This window comes from Pelodiscus sinensis, chromosome 1, assembly GCF_049634645.1.
Source record: "Pelodiscus sinensis isolate JC-2024 chromosome 1, ASM4963464v1, whole genome shotgun sequence".
Lineage (NCBI taxonomy): Eukaryota > Metazoa > Chordata > Testudines > Trionychidae > Pelodiscus > Pelodiscus sinensis.
Genome location: NC_134711.1, coordinates 232,777,560 through 232,794,891, shown reverse-complemented (window position 1 = coordinate 232,794,891; position 17,332 = coordinate 232,777,560).

Sequence of the window (17,332 nt, the reverse complement as noted above, 5' to 3'; positions counted from 1 at the left end):
TTTGAATGCATTGGTCCTGTCTGGGTTTGCACATACTTATACATACATACTGCCAATGACAGTAGTAATCCTGGTGGGATTATCAAAGCTAATAAGGGGAACATTAATGCAAATGCCCATGGGAATCAGGACCAAATTTACTAGCATTTCTGTAAGCTGTAGATGATTCTGCTGAAGGGTCCCAGTCCAAAAAGTCTGCTAGGAGAAAGCTATCATGGTGCAAGTGTGGCAACTGTCATCTTGGCCAAGCCACAGCTGTTCAAAGATAAAAAGCATGAGTCTTTTCACTGCTCGAGGTAAAGATCCAAGATCAGGAATTGGGGGCTTCAACAGACTCTCATCTTCTGCATCCAGGTGTAGAGAAGACACATCATACACACACACACAGCCACAGAGGATTATATGAGGCTTCTGTAATCTCTACTCTACTGAGGGATATGTAGGGTCCCAATTATATCCCACAGGCCTTGCAGAACGTGAATCCCTGTGCTAGCCTGTACCAGCATAAATCCTATGAACATAATGGTAAATTTATGAGGTGACCCTGATGAGTTATATCTTCTGGATACAACACAAACACTGCCTGCCACCCTCCAGAGGCATAAGCTCTTTTGTGGCCAAGTTTTAAGCCCTGTAAACCATGATTCACAATGGAAATGGAGAGGTAACCTAAACTCTGGTGGGTGGTGATACTAATGAGGAAGGGCATTACTATAATATTCAAGTGAGACAGCACCAGTGACAACTTAGTGCTGACTGAGTAACATCAACACAAGCCTTCCTTTCTGGTGTAACTGTCTTAAAGTGTCAGCAGATACGGATCTGAAATTGAAAAGACATTTCTGACAGCATAATGGTTTAAACAGTTTTGAAACATTTAAAGCAACAATAAAAAGCAAATGGGAAAAAGGATAATGGGGTGCGATTCCTCAAAGGACATATGGTTTCATCTCCTTTTGCACATTTTTGTGGCTTTTAAGGCTACTCTACCGCCTTCTGAAATCACAAGTCACAGTTTTTAAGAAAAACCTACCATGTTCACATGAATCTATTGGAAGAGCATTTGGTGTCATATCTTTTGACTTTTACATTTAGCTATTAAATTATGCTTGTCCCTCTTGTACAGTCATAATTTATTTTAAAGATTTTCAGGATGATCATAGCTAAGTTGTACTGCTCCACTTGAAAAAATCAGAAGACATTTCAAAACATACAATAAAGTTAAATTTTAAAAAAATGACCTCTTTTGAATGATAGGTTACATCCCACATCTATCTCAGGGAACACTAAAAGAGCTGTAATCTGTGTCCCTTAAACACAATAACCAACAACGTGAAAGCATTAACTAGAAAAGTTGTAAGCCCCCATTCTGCAACGTGCTTCTGCAATGTGCTTTGTAAGACTCTTTCTCAAAACCACAATCCTTCGTATCTTAAACCTATGTCCTTTCTACAACTTCCCTCTGCTCCAGCAATTTAGGAGAACTGAAAAATATAAAAATGTAGCCAATGCTGTAGCAAATAATGATTTTGTCAAGATTATAGCCCAAAAATCTTTATCTTTGCAATCTCAATATTTACCTTGCGACTTTGTAACTGCAGATTTGCAGTTTGGTTTCTTTTAAATTTTCAGAACACACACACAGAGAAAGAGAGAGGGAGAGGGAGAGAGAGAGAGCTCTTTCAAGCAGATTTTTTCATTTTATGATAACAGAACCTGCATAGTTAAAATACAAAAATACATAAATGGGAAAAAAATAAGTAAAAGACTTTAAAATTCACATGTGAAATTTATTCCAGGTTTGTTGTATTCATTACTTTGATGTGGAGTTCAGAGGCTGCATTAACACTGTACTTGCACACTGAATAGTGATTGGACTTTCTGAATACTATTCAACACAAATTAAGGGGCACTTTAAAAAAACATTTTGCTTTCAAATTTATGCCATTCCATAGGGAACAAAGTAATTAAAACAAATTTAAAAATCATTAAGGAAAACAGATCATGTTTTTTTTTTCCAAAACATTTAAGCTATTTCTTCAGTTTAGGACAACAATACATTTTTTCCCTGTTAAAAATCAAAGCTATAGGCCTAGTTCTGTCATGGCGGTGAGCAGGCAGTTGGATACGGTAATGCATGCCTGAAGCCTTCACCAAGGATGATAAGCCTGCATGAATTTTACGAGTCTCAGTATCAAGGTTGCCCTCGCCCAGGGGATTTAAGAATAAGGGGGGAAAAAAGAGAAGGCAGATGTATGAATAACTGGCATTGTAAATCTTCACCGTGGCAACCTACAGCTAGAAAAAGTCTGTGATGGGTTCATGACTTGAGAAGAAAGCGACACAGCAGAATGTGAATGGATTTTCTTCAGCTACTTAATACACTGCTTAGAGCAGCTTAAGGGTATGCATGTGAGAATATGTGTGTATGTGAATGTGTGTGTGTGTGTGCGCATGTGTGCAAGTGTAGGGGAGGGGGTGACTGTGGAAATTTGTTAGAAGGAATTACTAGTGTTATAGAGCTTGCCAGCTTTTGGGAGGCGGGGGTGGGTGAAGAATCCCATTTAGCCTCAGAATATAAATGACTGGATTTTGCTTGGGAGAAAAAAAAGATGGTGGGGGAAGTGCACAGAATTATGCAAGCAAGTAACAATGAGCAAATTGGACCCTTAACAATACAGCACAAGGTCATAGCGAAAGTCACAAGAATAGGGTGGTGGGGGTGGCTGGTAGTAGGAACAGATCATGATAAATAGCTTCCCATTTTGCAAAATCTGGTAGTTAATGAAAATAAGATGCATTTGAGTTGTCTGCGAACACCTGATTTTCCCCCCTCTTTCTCTCTAGCAGGTCTTGCTGATGTATGAAAGCAAAACACTGACTCTAATTGTGCAATTATAAAACGGAAATGATGCAGGTTTGGCAACACAGAGAAAGAAGGCAGCTCAATAACATTGTTTAATAACAAGCAAATAAAGCTCAAAGGGGAAAGAGGTGACTATTTCTGCTTTAGACTCATTAAGGAGCCTGAAACATATTGTAAAAGAGTGATATTTAATTATGGGCTGAACTGATAATATGGAGCAGGGCCTCACTGGGAGAAAGACCTTATGCTCCTAGGAGCTAGCAGCTCCAAACATCAATTACCATGATTATCTACCCAGTGCTTACAAAATGCACCCGTCTCCATGTTCGTCAGCGACCCGTAAACAGGCATTGCATAGGCAAATTTATGGTTACAGTCAGTTGGGGCCAGGTGGGAAAGCAAGCTTCCCATTGGTGACTTCTGAGCAAAGGAGGAAAAAAGCAAAAGAAAGAAAAATCTGTCTTGTACACTACTGAAAGGGCAATTTATTACAGAGCATTTGCAGGAGACAGCATTTGTTGCCCTGCTGCCTTTTTTGCCTCTGTTGGCTGTCTGAATGAGAAATGGGAGTATATTAACCAACTCATGGGTTACAGAGACGGCTTGGCATGGTCCCATCAAACTTAGCTGTGCTAAGGAAGATCAAAGGTCAAGAGAGCGTCAGCAGCTAAGATTTAGAACGTAGTGCATATCTTTAACCTTAACTGCTGGGAATGGATGGAATCATTTTATTTCTTATGTCAGGAATTTGGTTGCACTGAAAGATATCACAAGGAGAAGGGCAGCATCCAGCTTGAAGCAGATGGAGAAGTGAGTAGTGTAATGAGACATAATATTCTTTAGGGGTCACACAGATAAACATAAGCAACCTCTTTGCTTGCTGCAGCTTTACATCTATTATCAGCCCTAAGGCTTCAGTGTTTGTTTGGGTATCTCTGTCTACGATTTAGAAACTAAAGAAATAGAGTTTAACTTTGAGAAGTAAGGGGTAAATCTGAACTAATCCACATAGAGCTCCTTAACGTATTCACTTATTTGCCCCATTGAATTCTGACTCACAGAAGTCCATGGTAAATGCAAAATACTAACTGCATATGAACTAAGGTTTGCTACTGGCAGAGTGATTTCCCTGGCAGGTGGAAGGCCCGGGGCTAAGGCACCCTCGACTACAATTCAATGACCTAAGTTCCATTCTTGGCTCTGTCACCAATTTGCTGTGTGACATTGGGCAAATCTTGTCATGAACAGGTACTTCTGCTTCTCCTATCACACTTTGTCTGCTTGTCTATGTAGACTGTCAACTTTAGGGCAGGAAATATCTCACTGTGTGTTTGTAAAGTGCCTGATCTCATAATAATGGGGAAGAAAGTAAGTGAGCAAATGATTTGGCCGTCTACTCAATGCTGGTATTCATTCTGACTAATTCCCACTACTCCTTTGCTGTACAATTAAAAGATTCATGGAGAAATATATTTAGACCAGTGTTCCCTCTAAGACAGGGCTACTCAACTTTGGAACCCCAGAGGCCACAATGATACTCACAGCACATGCCGAGGGCCGCAACTTAAGTGTGGTTGCATATACAAGCAGTCCCCGGGTTACATGGATCCGACTTACATCGGATCCCTACTTACAAACGGGGTGAGACAACCCCGCACTAGCTGCTTCCCCCCAGCAGACCAGGGAGACATGAAGCTAGTGCCCCCCCCAGCAGACTAGGGAGACGCGGAGCGGCTTTTCTCAGCAGACACCTCAGCTTGAGAATAAAGGACTGAGGGAAGTGAGGTGTGGGAGAATAAAACCGAGCTCTGGAGAAATGTTTGGCTAGAGTTTCCCCTACAATATGTACCAGTTCTGACTTACATACAAATTCAACTTAAGAACAAACCTACAGTCCCTATCTTGTACATAACCCAGGGACTGCCTGTACATGCAAATCTATATGCAAATATATACAAATAGCTTCTTTCACACTGATGGACATGAATACAAAGATTAAGGCAAGACTACACAACACACAGTTTAATTCAGTTCTGTTGATATTAATAAAATGCAATATTTACCGATTTCCACCCATATGACAGCACTTTTAATGAGCAATGACAGTCCAGGAATTTAACTACTAAAACACATATCAACAGAAGGCCATTATATTAACTACTTTTTTTGTTTTGGCTCCCACCCACATGAGGTTTACATGAGGCGTATTGAGCCTCGTGTAAACCCAAACTGCACCTTGGGCCATAAACAAATGGATCACGGGCCTCATGCATCCCACAGACTGCATGTTGAGTAGCCCTGCTATAAGATTTTCCATTTTCCATTCATGAGTGGAGTGAGTTTTGTCTTGTGCACCAATCCTGAAGCCATGTGCACTTATTCAGATGTGGGCCACAGTTGCACCCACCAGTTACTAACAAATATCATATTCACTATATATGCATATATTTAAACATTATGGAAGAAAGAATACTATAACAGCCCTTTCCCAGTCACTGCGTGGCTCTGCTGAGGAGGTGGGAGAGAGGCAAATTCTTGGTGTGCACCCGCCCTGGAGCGCACCTTGGAGGGAACAATGCCCCTGACTACTCTGCCTATAAGTCACTGCCAGAGGGTGTGCCCATCGCTTTTGGGAGCCACCCAAGAGAAGCATCAATTACCACACCCTTCCTGCACCCCGACCGCCTGCTCCAGCCCAGAGCCTGCATGCCCTCCCACACCCAAACTCCCTCTCAGAACCTGCATTCTGCTACCCCACTGCCTCTGGCATCCTAACCCCCTCCTAGACCCTGCACCTCACCCCCCCAATTGCCTACCCCAGCCTGGTGAAAGTGAGTGAGGGGGCAGGAGAGCAAGAATGAAGCGGAAGGAGGATGGAGTGAGTGGAGGCTTCAGAGAAGGGGCAGGACAGGTGAATGGCCTCAGGGAAGGGGCAGGGCAAGTGTCTTTGGATTTGCCCAATTAGACAGTTGGCAACTCTATCAGCTGAACATGTGGAAGCCCTGCCTGTGCCGGAAGAGAAGGCCCAACACCACAGCTGGCAGCTTGGTGGGCACCAGCCAGCCCACCCAAATGTCAAGTGGACCACCTCTATGTGTGTGGCTTGTGTGTGTGGTGGCCCATTGACTGCTCTGCCCTGGGTCTGGAATTGCTGTCAGCAGGCCTGCCTGTGATTGGTACATGTAATGGGGATACCGGGGCTCAATTTTCTTACACTCACCTTCCACCACCTCAGCTGGAATCTTCGATGGCTCACAGGGCAGACTTTCTGTACTCTCAGAGGGATTATGCAGCATCAGGCCCAGGGCCTTTGTATTAAAACCCTGAATTCAGGGCTGGGCCACTAGAGCAGCCACCACCTACCACATGGCTCCAGCCCCTACTGGGGCTGTGGCAGATCAGGGCTGCAGATCTAGCCCTGGGGAAGGGCTGAGGCTAGAACCAGGGCTGCGTGGTGGTTGCCCTGAGGCCCCGCCCCAAGCAGCTGAGCAGCCACTGTGTGGCTCTGCTGAGGAGGTGGGCAGGAGGCAAATTGTTGGACCTCGCCCACGCAGGTACACACCTTAGATGGCACATTGATGTAGACCATCAGATGTCCAATTACTGGGAAGAGAACATCACCTCCTATACTAAACCAGAGTTTCAAAAACTTGTTTGGAAACAAATCTCCATATACATGTAAGCCCACACAGGTTATGTATGCCTAGAGATGGTTGAATGCTTGAAGACTACAGGTGAAATCTTGACCACACTGACAAGCTCTCATTAATTGCAGTAGTGTTAGGATGTGACACCATATTGGATGGTTGTGCTTATTTAAATGTGATAGTGGACATTGGCCTGGTGGAAACCAGTTCTGAATATTTTCAAAAATGCCAATGGAGCATTGAATTAGGTGCCCAATTTTGGCAAAGGCAAGGCAAGAAATGAGAGTGGCAATGAATAGCCCTTCATTGGCTATTGTCGCTACATTCAAGTCCAAAGGAACAGCAGCTATGAAGGGACACATAGGACATTGAGACTGAGGGAGTCAGGATGCTTATAAATAGATATACATGAATTAGAATGCCTGGCATTGGAGAAGGATCAGGATATAAACATTTCTAAAACATAGCAATATGGCAAAAGTCAATGAGATTGCATAGTACCCAGCTATAGACTACATAGGAAAGAAAGGATAGGACACAAAAGATGGATAATAGTTCTCTCCTTAAAGCAGGGTCTACAGATCCTAATGAGACAAAGTTTCTAAATGGAAAGAAAATACGGTGACATCTGAATAGGTAAAAATCTAATTTATCAAGAATGTCAATGTATTGGTGAGGTTATAATATTGGCCTCTGGATTAGGAAAAGAATAGAGTGCACAGTATTAAGGAAGAATAAAAGACACCTAAATCCAGCACAACAGTAATAAATAATGGGCAGTTGCAGCTGGCTGTCAAATTAAGTAATGCAGATGCAGAGACCAGGTTTTCCTCTTCTCCACCACTGTAAGTTATAGAATCATAGAACACTAGAACTGGAAGGGACTTCGAGAGGTTATCAAGTCCAGTTCCCTGCCTGCACAGCAGGACCAAGCACCATCTACATCATCCCTGATAGATGTCTATCTAACCTGCTCTTAAATATCTCCAGTGATGGAGATTCCACAACCTCCCTAGGCAATTTATTCTAGTGTTTAACCACCCTGTGAGGAAGATTTTCCTAACGTCCAACCTAAACCACCCTTGCTGAAATTTAAGCCCATTGCTTCTTATCCTATCATCAGAGGCCAAGGAGAACACTTTTTCTCCCTCCTTCTTGTAACACCCTTTTAGGTACCGGTACTTGAAAATTGCTATCATGTCCCCTCTCAGTCTTCTCTTTTCCAAACTAAACAAATCCAATTCCTTTAGTCTTCCCTCGTAGGTCATATTTTCTAGACCTTTAATCATTTTTGTTGCTCTCCTCTACCCTCTCCATTTTCTCCTCATCTTTCTTGAAATATGGGGCCCAGAACTGGACACAATACACCAGCTGAGGCCTAATCAGCACAGAGCAGAACAGAAGAATCAGTTCTTGTGTCTTGCTTACAACATAGCTGTTGATGCATCCCAGAATCATGTTTGATTTTTTTGCAACAATGTCCTACTGTTGACTCATGTTTAACTTTTTGTCCACTATGACTCCTAAATCCCTTTTGGCAGTACTTTTTCCTAGACAATCACTTCCAATTCTGCACTTGAAAGGGAATCCTCTGAACTGGCATTCATGCTAAAATTCGACACTCTCCGCACTGGACTTAACAAAGACCCCAGCTATCTTACCCATTACAAAGATAGCTTCCCCAATTATCACCTCTAATTCTATTAACTCACAGACATTTCCCCTTCCCCACCTCTAATATCATTAACTCACTGGCATTCACCTTCCTTCCCCCCGCCCCCACATCCCCCTTCTGTTCTGTAATGTGATTTGTCCTTTTCATATGTGTTCATTTTTTAAAAATTGTATCCTTTGGTATATATGGTTGTGACTATTTTCTTCCATTATTTGATCTGAGGAAGTGGGTCTGGCCCACGAAAGCTCATCATCTAATAAACCATCTTGTTAGTCTTTAAAGTGCTACATAGTCCTGTATTTTGTTTCAGCGACACTAGACTAACACGGCTACATCTCTATCACTATTCTACTTCCAATTCTGTATGTGTGAAATGGATTGTTCCTTCCTAAGCGGAGTACTTTGCATTTGTCCTTATTAAACTTCATCCTATTTACCTCAGACCATTTCTCTAGTTCATCCAGAACATTTTGAAATATGACCCTATCCTCCAAAGCACTTGCCCAATTTTCCAATTGAAAAATAAACTGGCTGAGAAGTATATAGGTAGAGGAAGTGACAAGAAAGTGTTTGGGAATATAGGGGAAAGTAATGGGAATATAGGAATAATAATAGATGCCTTATTTTTCTTCCATCTCCACATCCTTTCAGAAAGAAATCTAGCATGTGAAGGGCAGGAAAAACAGTACAGGCAGTCCCCGGGTTACGTACAAGATAGGGACTGTAGGTTTGTTCTTAAGTTGAATCTGTATGTAAGTCGGAACTGGTACATATTGTAGGGGAAACTCTAGCCAAACATTTCTCCAGAGCTCAGTTTTATTCTCCCACACCTCACTTCCCTCAGTCCTTTATTCTCAAGCTGAGGTGTCTGCTGAGAGAAGCCGCTCCGCGTCTCCCTGGTCTGCTGGAGGGGGTGCTAGCTTCGTGTCTCCCTGGTCTGCTGGGGGGAAGCAGCTAGTGCGGGGTTGTCTCACCCCGTTTGTAAGTAGGGATCCGATGTAAGTCGGATCCATGTAACCCGGGGACTGCCTGTATTTGCCCTCTTTGGTGTTTTACTGCTTTCTTGCATTTCCAAGGTTTTCTCCAGTTCAGTGGTCTCATCCTAACATCTCTCATTACTGTTAGACTCAAATTACTCCCTTCCCACTTTACTCTCAACCTTGCCAATGCATCCATTCCATCTCAGCACCTCTTCAACTTCTTCCAGTGCAAACCTATCCCCACCCATAACCCCCCTCCCACCTGAATCCCACTCACTCAGTCTACCCCTCTCTACTTTTCACCAGGCTGTGAGCTTGTTCCATCCCTTCCTACTTTAATCTCTCCATAGCCCCTTAGTTCTGAATCCTCTACCCGACCCCCACAACCAGACAGTCCTCCATCCCCTCCAGTCTCAGAATTCTTCCTCATGCCCTTTCCAAGCCTAAATCCACCCCCTTCTCGGGAACCACGTGCTGAATTTATGAGAAGGAAAAGAAGAAGTAGGAAGTGTCTGTTGAAACATTAATAACAGTGATCATAATATAAGTAAGTACAATATCCTCTAGGGAAGGCGTCATTCCAAAATTAGCAGTGGAACTACACTTTAGAAAGGAGGCCTTAAAAATAAATGAAGAAGCCTGTGAAAAAGGCACAAAAGTCAAAAGTGATGAAGCTGAAATCCTTATACTTTTCATGGAGGTATGTAACCATACCATGACTAAGACTGAGAATTTATACATAGTCCTTTATGAAAAAGGGAGCAAGAAGAAAAGAAAACAAAGTGTAGTTTCATGGAAAGATTCTAGTGTTATTCAAGACAAACAGATCTAGCCCAAGAGAAAACTAACAGAAGGGAGTATAATTTATGCTGGATATGCATGATGCTAGTAAAATCTAAGACGGAAACTGGAAAACAGAAGAGTTAAGAGAGTCTACAAAGAGTGAACAAAGACAAAAATAAAAATGAAAATTCTTTATTTATGTTAAAAGTCTTCAAGAGCATTGATGAGTCTGCTGAACCATGAAGGTGTCTACAATGCACCCTTACCTCGAAATAGCTTATTTCAAATAAAGTGCTATTCCGAAATGTCCCTTAACCCTTATGGAATGAAGGTTACAGTGATGCTCACTTGTTATTTCAAAATCTATTTTGAAATAATGGGCGTGCTCAAAAGATACTTCCAGTATCCTGAAATAGCGCCGCAGTGTAGATGTAGCCGGATTGAATAAAGTGAGGAAGGAAGGAGGAAAAGGACATTACAGAGAAACCATAGGAGAAGACTGAGAGGGGACATGAAACAGTGTCACAAGGAGGAGGGAGAAAAAAATTTCTCATTGGCCTCTGAGGATAGGACAAGAAGAAATTAGCTTAAACTGCAGCAAGGGAAGTTTAGGTTGGACATTAGGAAAAACTTCCTAACTGTCAGGGTGGTTAAACACTGGAATAATTTGTCTAGGGAGGTTGTGGAATCTTCATATTTGGAGATATTTAAGAGCAGGTTATATAGACATCTATCAAGGATGGTACTGGGTCCTGCCATGAGGACAGGGGACTGGACTCGATGACCTCTCAAGGTCCCTTCCAGTTCTGCTTTTCTATGATTCTGTGATAATATCTTTATATCAGTGTTCAAACTAGAGGATACTGATACTCACCCCAGACTTACTCTTTTTCAAACAATAAATATGAGACAGTGATAGAGGTCAAAATGTGAAAAGAAAAGATTTTGGAAAAACTGATAAAGAGCAATGCATCACCAGGACCAGGTAACATTCCTAGATTTATAAACAAACAAGTATTAATTGGCTAAAAAAATACTACCTTCCATTAAAAACCAGCCATTCTACCAGAAGGGTGGGAGGGATCTATCTTTGTAAAAGGCACAAGGGAGATTTTAGGAATTACAGAACAATAAACAATACAAAGTAAGTGTGTTGAAACAGTATGTAAAACAGAATGATAAATATATATCATATCATGAAACATTTAGGACTAAGTCAGCATGGCTTCTTTAAAGGCAAATTGTTCTTCTATAATCTATTAGAATTCTTTGAGCATGTCAGCAAAATAATGTGGAGAGTAGAACCAGGTGATCTAATTTACTTGGATGTTCAAAAATCCATTCCCTAAATAGAGATTATGGAAACTAAAGGCTCATCTACCCCGCAGCTAAGAGGTGTGACTCCAAGCTTGGTAAACAGACTCACTAGCTCCACTCAAACTAGTGTCTAGAAATAGGAATGAGGTTACTAAAGCATGAATAGTAATTTGGGAAAGCCACCCAAGTATATACTCAAGGGATTAGGTGGGACTAAGTGGCTAGCACGAATCAATGTCCATACTTCCATGGCTACACCATTACTTTTAGCATGTTAGCTCAAGCAGAGACCATACCTCCCATTAGCTATGCAGCTAATGCCTGAGACACAAAAGGAGGATCATATAAGCCCCTTGCTAACGGTGCTGTTTACTGCATTCTTGAAGGACAATGCCAGTAAAAGTATTTTGTTCTAGGGATTTAAAAAGCAGTAACATTTGTCATTAATTAAAAAAAGTATAATGAATTTTCCTGTTATTGTTTCTCTGGCAGAAAGAAAGAATTTCTGTAAATCTTTGTCTTGTTTTTGTGTTGGTTTTTTCTGTAGTTGCCTGAGTGGGGACACAGTTGTGCTTGAATTAGGTGGAGGATTTAATGGTGGGGGCTACATGTGCAGCCAGCAGTAAAGTAACCTATAAAGGTGTTGCCCAGTTTTGAAGTTTTTGCTTACCAAAAATGTGTGGGTGCCCTGACCTTGTACACATGCTTGTTATTCTACCGGCTTATATCTACAGAGCTACTGAAAACAGGCAGGCTCTTGGGAGTGCAGAAGAGGACATTCCTGCAGGCTCTGCTGTGAGCGCACAGCTGATTCTTTGTAAATTTGGCCCTTATTCCTCCTTGTGAGTCACAAGATGATAAACACTCAAAGAGGCTTCTGGCTGCTCACATCCCTGTCAGCCATGTACCAAAGAACAAAGGGAAGTTGGAATACTTTTTAATTCTACCCTCTCAGCTCATCACCACTCAGTTTACATTAAAATGTAAGAACATTGCACTACACACTCTGCTAATAATCAGAAACTATAGCTTTGAAGTTTCCCTATTTCCCAGCTTCCACTATGACAGATGCTTGCCAGAGAAAAACTCAGGGGGCATTTGCTTGCAAGCATTTTGGCTAAGAATAGTGCCCATTGTGCCATTTAATATTTCAGATATCTCTAGTGTAATCAGGAAGCAGCAGTTACTTATTTATCTCACGTCTTGCTCCTTGATAGCTACCCACTACCGCCGGCATGACCTCTGAAGCACACGCATTAATTTTAACTCAGTATTTCTATAGCATCAATTAATAAAAACTGACTACGTTTTCAACAAACGCACATGTACTGATAAATGAGGGTCCTGACTTAATTGCTCTGTAAATTAAGAGCTCACAGTAGTGACAATAGAGAATAGTTTTAATATTTAAAAACTCATTAAATTTGTGTACATTTTGAATAATTAAAGTCTCAAGACCACTTTAAGGAGCTAATTTAAGTTTAATTCTTCAATGTATATCACAGAAGAAGATGATTTGTTAAAGAAAATATTGGTTAATTTTGTGAACTACTAAATACTGCTGCATTCTTTTTCTCATCATCTACTTTTTGTTTACTCCTTTTTGCCCCTAACAAGCTCTTTGTAACAGAAATGACAGCAGGTGTCCTAAAGATGTTCTGGGACTGTGGGGGCCAAAATATAATTACTGCAGTTAGCTCTTCATGGGGGAAAAAGTAAAAATCCAATATTAATAGCATTAAGCCTTTCTCTTTTCTGCAATGGATCAAAACTCCATATTTTAATCCTTTAGATCTTTATCAGCTCAATGTATTAAATTTAAATAGCTGGTGTTTTGGAGAAAACAACTTTCTTAATTTATGACTATCATCTGTATAAAGACACAATTCTAATGGTTGAGTATGTGTTATTTTGACAGAGTTTGAAAGGGTCTGTGCAAACCATGGATGCTTAGAATTATGTAAGAGTGAATCCAGGAGACAAGGAAAACTAAACCTTTGAACTACTGGTAAATGTTGTTTCCTTTACCACTCTCAGATCACTGACTTTAAAAGCTGATGTAGTATTGTAAAGGACAATAGCTGATTTCCTATCTATGGATGCCATCCTGCAAAGTCTGAAGAATATGAACCACTTTACACACTTGACAAGTCCTATTGAATTCCAGGGAGCTACCAAAGGAGCTAAGTGGCTCACATGCTCAGGTGTTTGCAGCACTGGGTTCCAAGTAGGTATGCAATTTCTTTGGATAGAAACAAATCCCACTTATAGCAAATTCACCTTTGTGCAGTTAACTTTGCTTTCTCCTGTGGCTTATATGTCAATCTTCATATTGTTACTAGTATTTAATCAGTGATTAAGCTGCCATGCGGTAAATACAGATACATTATGCTACAACATTTCTATGTTCCTTCAATATTTTGAAGTGTAATATTCAGGTAGGTTCTTAAATATCAAGGTGATAGACACTTAATACCTACAATAAATGACATGATTATTGCTGAATGGTTATACAGCAACTTAAGAGTCTAACTACATGAGAGGATGGTTGATTGTTCATTGACTTTTATCAAATATGAGCAAATACTGCAAAAATTATGTGAATAGCTATGCAATTTTTTTATATTCATTCATTTCTGGCAAAGCAAGTTTCTTTAGTAGATATGTTCTCTAAAAAATCACATCTAAATAAATATTGCAGCATAATCACATAATCAATGTCAGCTCCAGTTAAAAACTTCCTGATTTACCATTGGGATGGAAAGTGGTTTCATCATCATTATTGATAAGACTGTATCATATGGCCTTTTCCCTAATACAGAAAAGAAATATTTAGCAAATGCTTATATTTAGGAAATACTGCTGCTCTTTCCTATTTTATTATTCACAATTCTGCCATTTCCATCTGGAAATAGACCAATACGATTGTTAGGATTCGTTTTGTTCATCATGTACTGATAAAAGCCTTATTGTCATCATCTCTGTAACCATAGATTTCTCCTGGAGTCCTTCTGCTTCCCGTATCAATTTTCTGTGATATGTAACTTCTGATAATCATTATGATCCCCCCTCTCCCAATTTTTCTACATTGTGTGTTTTTAAAAATGTTAATAATTTTTCTTCCTTTCAAACCCAGACTTTTATTAAAACCAGTGTAGCTTTCTTTCTTGGTTCTGGAAATGAGGCTTTCCAGGAATCTTATAAAAAGGTTTTGGTTGTAAAATGTTATTTAATGACCCAACACAGTCCATTCCAACTCTCCCCTCCCCCCAACACACTTAAAAGCAAGCCCAAACTTGGGCCTTATTTTCTGAAGCAATTATGAAAGGGACATGTGATTGGTTGGACATACTGGGATTTGACCTAAGGTGCTGAAGATACCACTGAGTCCACCCGTTCTGCCAGCCTCAGCACTCTATAATCCTCTTTTGCTGAGCCAAGTGCTTAAGCTTCCTCCAGCCTCTAGCGTACACAAAGGCAGGGCCACACTCGACTGAAGAAGACTGATATCAGCTGTGAGTGGGATTATCTTAAAGGACGTGCCTCAGCACCCAGATGCTCACACCCTTTGGAATGCAAACCCAAAATTATTTGAAATTCACCTCATCCCTCAATGTGGATGAAGGCATGCACAACTTCCCGTCCCTCCCAGTTGGAAAGCGTATAGACTAGGTTACTTTACACACCAGAAATAAGTTAATTAACTACAAAAAGTTTATTTTATATGATCAAAGAAAGAGCAAACAGAACAAAGCAGCTTACTTAGAAAGTAATAAAAAACATACAAACTAAACTAGATTACTATAGAAACTGGTTACAAGTAATAATTTTTCACCCTAAACATTGTTTTAGGTAGAGTCAGTTTCAGCGTGTAAGAAAAGCCAAAAAAGGAGTCTGAAGAACAACTAGCCAAAAACTCAGAGGCTATGTCTATACTGAACCCATTTTGTGCAAAAAATACGCAAATGAGGTGAAGTGTGGAATATTGCTGCGCCTCATTTGCAAATTAATGAGGTTCCATTTTTGTGCAAGAGGGATTTTTTCTGCATTTTTTTCAGGAAGAACGGCTCTTGTGAAAGAGGGGGGTTTTGCACAAAAAGGAGCTGTGTAGAGGGCTCCTTTTTATGCAAAAGCCTCTTGCGCAAAAACGGAGACTCATTAATTATGGAAATGAGGCGTGGCAATATTCCATGCTTCACCTCATTTGCATGTTTTTGCAGAAGAGGCTATTGTGTGGACATAGCCCAAAAGTAATAACAAAATGTTTTTTAAGAAATCAGAAGGAAGAAGCCTGCTAAATAATCCATTGGGCCCCTGGACGGTTGTGATGCAAACGGAAAACACAAAGATGGTAAGGTCATTGCAGAGAAACTAAATGAATTCTTTGTTTCAGTCTTCAAGGCAGAGGATGTTAGGAGATTCCCAAACCTGAGTCATTCCTTATAGGTGACAAATCTGAGGGATTGTCCCAGATTGAGATATCATTAGAGGAAGTTTTGGAACAAATTGATAAACTTAACAGTAACAAGTCACCAGGACCAGATGGCATTCACCCAAAAGTTCTAAAAGAACTCAAATGTGAAATTGTGGAACTATTAACTGCGATTTGTAACCGATCCTTTAAATCAGCTTCTGTACCGATTGACTGGAAGATAGCTAATCTGATGCCAATATTTAAAAAGGGCTCTAGAGGTGATCCTGGCAATTACAGACCAGTGAGTCTAATGTCAGTACCAGGCAAATTAGTTGACATTATAGTAAAACATAAAATTGCCAGACACATAGATGAACATAATTTGCTGGGGAAAAGTCAACATGGTTTCTATAAAGGGAAATGCCTTACTAATCTACTAGAGTTCTTTGAGGGGGTAAACAAACACATGGACAAGGGGGATCCAGTGGATATAGTGTATTTAGATTTCCAGAAAGCCTTTGACAAGGTCCCTGACCAAAGGCTGGTAAGTGAAGTAAGTTGTCATGGGATAAGAGAAAGGTCCTCTATTGGCATTGGAAAAGGTTCAAATAAAGGCCACCAAAATGATTTGCACCTACACAGGTTTGGAGTGGGTCCCATATGACGAGAGATTAAAAAGATTGGGACTTTTAGGGTGTGTCTACACTGTAGGTCTTAACTCAAAATAAGCTACATCAATTGCATAGTTTGTTTTAAAATATCTTATTTCAAAATAGGGAGCATCTACACAGAATTTTTTTCAAAATAGAGCACTCTTCCTCCAACTTCCCTTACTCCTGGTACAATGAGGGTTACAGGAGTCGGAGTAAGAAGTCCTCCAGCTTGACGATATTCTAACACTATTTCGAAATAACTGCCTGCTGTGTAGGTGCAAAGTAAGTTATTTCAGAATAGTGCTAGTTATTTTGAAATAATGTTGCAGTATAGACATATCCTTAGTGTAGAAAAGAGAAGACTAAGGGGGGATATGATAGAGGTCTAACTGGTGTGGAAAAAGTGAATAGGGAACATTTATTTACTTGTTCCCAAAAGGTAAAACCTAGGGGGCACCAAATGAAATGATTAGATAGCAGGTTTAAAACAAACAAAAGGAAGCTTTTCTTCTTGCAGTCAACCTGTGGAACTCTTTGCCAGAGGATATTGTGAAGCCCAGTACTTTAACATGGTTAAAAAAAGAGCTAGATAAATTCATGGAGGTTAGGTCCATCAATGGCTATTAGCCAGGATGGATAGGAATGATGTTCCTAGCCTCTGTTTGCCAGTGGCTGGAAATAGATGACAGGTGAGAGATCATTGATGATTACTCATTGTGTTCCCTCTTTCTGGGGCATCTGGCATTGGCCACTGTCAGCAGACAGGATGCTGGGCTAGATGGACCTTTGGTTCTTATGTTTAGCCCAGAGGTGTCTTTCTAGCATTGGTCCAGCAGTTCTCCCTCATATTTAGTTACAGTCCTTTTGTTTACAGGTGTTTTCAAGTGTCTTTTTGGGGTGGGAAAGCAGAGGTGAAGCTGAAGACAATCATTGTTTTCCTCCTCTGCCTTATACAGAATTTCCATAAGGTGAGAATCCTTTGTTTGATTCCACACGT